The sequence below is a fragment of the Euprymna scolopes genome, chromosome 30, assembly GCF_053919585.1.
Source record: "Euprymna scolopes isolate OS-2025 chromosome 30, ASM5391958v1, whole genome shotgun sequence".
Classification (NCBI taxonomy): domain Eukaryota; kingdom Metazoa; phylum Mollusca; class Cephalopoda; order Sepiida; family Sepiolidae; genus Euprymna; species Euprymna scolopes.
This window is the reverse complement of record NC_136511.1, coordinates 30,652,222-30,656,220: the sequence shown is the minus strand read 5'-3', so window position 1 is coordinate 30,656,220 and position 3,999 is coordinate 30,652,222. Positions and strand designations below refer to the sequence as shown.

The following is a 3,999-nucleotide window of genomic DNA, read 5'->3' as shown; positions in this document are numbered from 1 at the left end:
AATCCTCTTCCAGACTTTCGATAATCATTCCCAGTCCCGTCCTTCTCGTGATATCCCCTGGGGGTTCGTCTATTCGATTCCAATTCAATTAGTAACTTGTTAGCTCGCATACACCTGGAGAAAAATCCGAAATCAGGAAATTATTTTGGTTAGCATTACTCCTTTCAGCCATTTTATCGAAATGTTCGGGGGAGAGGGGAGGTCACACATCGGTATTCAACGTATTTTTCCCTACAGATGTAAACACACACATATACTTACACACGTACACTTACACACGTACACTTATACATACACACACACGTACACAACTACATATGCACACCTACCCAATCACATATACATAACCCAGCATAATCACACGGATGTACACACAAGCACTAATATATATAGACACTCACCCTCTCTCTTTCTCTTCTTTCTTTTTTCTCATCCTCACTCTCTCTCTCTCTCTCTCTCTTTCTCTCTCTTACACACATACACACTTTATCTATCTGTCTTTCTATCGATCGATCTTTTTCCCTTCGAATACAGCATTTTTTAATATAGTGTCCATCAGTTGCGTCGACTTATGCCTCCCTCTGTCTATATATGCCTCTCTCTTTCTCTCTCCCCCTCCACCCCTGTCTCTTTATCTCTCTATCTTATTTTTCGGATACAGCATTTTTTAATATATTGTACTCCTGACGTGTGGACGTATTATTCCTAGTCTTTCAACGGATAAATGTAAACCACATGCGACTTTCAAGTGTTTATTTTTAGACTGCGTATTTGGGCGCGTAATTCACGTCTACTCACAACTAATATCATCTCATTACGTGACTGGAATGAACTCCATTTCAGTCCAATACGCAGTAAACAGTCTTGTCGGGAAAATATGTCGCTCCAAAATTCTGGCATTTTTACCCACTCCCCCGCCACGGCTTTCTAGTATTTTAAGACAAGTTAGATTCATGCGACGCCTGTTACTCGTTCCGTGGGCAAGTCCTTCTAAAAGACGACATTAGTTTTGTCGCGTCGTCCTTGGTATTGGTCGATGCCAGTTTCAAACGACGGTAGTAAATTTGGGTTTTGCAAAGAACCATACAGTGCCTAGAATTCCCAAATTTTTATCTTTTATCGGAGAAAGATAACGAAGATTATATATATATATATATATATATATATATATATATATATATATATATATATATAAGCATTAATATGTCGCTACACATTCATGAACATGTTTTGATCAGCTAGTTACTTGTAACTAGAGACTTTTTCAGGCGGTATAGCGTATACAAAAACTGAGTCCGTGAAGAAGTCTATAGTTACAATGAACTGACTAAACATGCTCATTAATGTGTAGCGACATATTAATTCTTATGTAAAAAGTACATCTTGCCTTTATTCGGTATTCATCACTTTTGTATTAAACTTTTTAAAGCTTCATTGGTTAACCTGAATATATATATATATATATATATATATATATATATATATATATATATATATATATATATATATATATCGTGGCTTCCTTCAGTCTTGACAGACTATACCTATCCACTGTAAGGGTGCTTGCACGGTAAATTTGTGTGGCAAGAGTTGCGCAGTTACCAACCACGTCTCTCCTGAGTGAACATTGTTGCATACCAGTGTCAAGTTGAGGTACAGGACAACTGGAAACAATGCCGAGATAAGTGGAGAGCACATACAGTGCCTAGAATTCCCAAATGGTCACCCATCTGGTATTAGCCAGGCTCAACGTTGCTTAACTTCGGTGATCTGACGAGAACCGGTGTGTCAACGTGATTATGCCGTATATGTCTGGCAGTGTTTTTTTAAGTTTTGTACAGCAATTTATCCGATAAATATTGGAAATTGAAAAAATCTGATCTAAAAAATATTGTTTCTCGTTTATAGATAAAAAAAAAAAAAACAATTTTACGGGGGAATATTTTAGGTTACACCTGACAAGGGAATAATAAAATCTAAGCAAATCATTTCTTCTTTAAAAAAACAAAAAAAAACAGATTTATTGTTATCTGGAAATATAACTTAGTGATAGAGCATTCGATTTCAGATCGAATGGACCCCTGTTCAAGCCCGTATGCACCTCAACATTTTATTCTGATTTTTTTTTTTATTAATGAGTTCAATTCAAAATAAAAGAAGGGGTACGATTTAAAATCACCGCAAATCATTTCTTCGTTTGAATATTTTAAACTAAACATTAATCAGAAGTGACATTTCCAGGGCATTCATCGTCAAGCTTAAATATCAACTGACGTGGTATTGTAAACAAACACAGACGAACTTTAAAGAATAATATTATTTATTTATTTTCTTGCGAATTAGTCCATCGGGAAAATTATTCCTGGTAATACATAATAATTAATAGATGATTGCTTCTATACGGGTCCGGAATAATACAGACGCAATCTGCATAAATGACAATATCAAATATCTAAGAACACTTCTAGACATATAAATTATCTTTGTGTGAAATTTGCAAAAGATAGGCTCAGCCGTTTCGGAATATATGAGGAAAGAACTCACACACATACACACATATTGACTTTCATATAATACTAGCATGGGAGTCCCGGCGTTGCCGGATGTTTGGAGGTGTGTGTTGAGCAAAAAATAAAAAGTGGTAGCAGGCAGGCTCGAACCTGTACAGTGAAGGAGGCAAAGAGCGTGTAAAAAAAAACCTGATGTCTTTGCTGTTGCACCCATCGCTAAAGCGGAAGTGACGTGGGTTTAAATTAAGGCTAGTCAATCGAAAAGAGGGTATGACTTTCGAAAATATGGGCTAAAAATCGACCCCTCCCTGTAGAAAAGTGCCTAGTTGAGGGTGAAGGAATTAATGTTTTTGTCTTATTGTTAAATATTTGTCGTCTGAAGGGTCGAGCTTTAAAATGATACCGATCACGTGAAAATCTGTTGCCTCTGTTGAAAGTTTTTGCGAGACATACATACATACATACATACATACATACATACATACATGCATACATACATACATACATTTAAACAGACAGGTGAGGTTTATATTATAGATTAGAAATAGAGATAAGTATTATATGTACATGATATAGACAGGTAGGCCATAATGATTGTTGTTGACTTATAGAGTAGTCTGATGTCATATGTGAGAGGAGCTGGTGTAGTGGTTACTGACCCAACTGTATCCTTAGCAGGCAGGTTCGAATCCATAATTTTTCACTAAGAAACTATCAACATTACATAGAGCAACTTATGTAGGAGAAGGAAAACTTTTTTTTTTGTATATTTCCTGAGCCTTTGAATTAATAATGTTGTTAAGCTAAACTCAGTTACTTTTCTCTCTTTCTATTTTTTTCTTGTACTTCTGCTTAACTTCCATCGATTACGTATCCAACTCTTCCTCTTTCGCCACTGCTGCGAGTAACACTTCAGGACATTCACCCAAGATAGGTTGAGCGGCTCCTTCCACAGAACACACAGCGCCCCGGATGTATGCAGACCACGCATGATGGACCACAGCGGTCAAGATAGATATGGACAGCAAATCTCGCGACCAGTAGCGAACATCGTAAACCTGTAGACTGGGGAGAGGCTTGACATCAGCTTTCATGGTGCATAACCACTAGTGATGGGACGATTACAATATTTTCCCAATTCCGATACAATTACCGATTCCGATTCTTTATAAATCTTCAAATATTTAATTATAAAAAGTGTTATTTTTCCCGAATACCAAAAAAACACATGTTAAATATGCAGACATTTTTCTAAACATAAAAATACGCTTGTGGAGGATGATCTATAGATTTTAGTTTTACTGGAAGTTTAAAATAAATAAAATGTCATTATTTTATCAAGATTACCAGGAATGGAAGATTTTACTTTAAACAAAATTAAATTTTAAAAAAATCTAAAAGAATCGTTTTGGGATTGGAAAATAGACACACTCCGATCCCAATACTACTTACGATACCCTAAAATATTTCGTTTTTTCCGATTCTCGAT

General features: G+C 36.0%; 1 pseudogene; it reads right to left on the bottom strand.

The window, feature by feature from the left end:
• Positions 1–1,693: 1,693 nt before the first annotated feature.
• Positions 1,694–1,810, bottom strand: LOC145254968 (5S ribosomal RNA; annotated as a pseudogene).
• Positions 1,811–3,999: the final 2,189 nt, after the last annotated feature.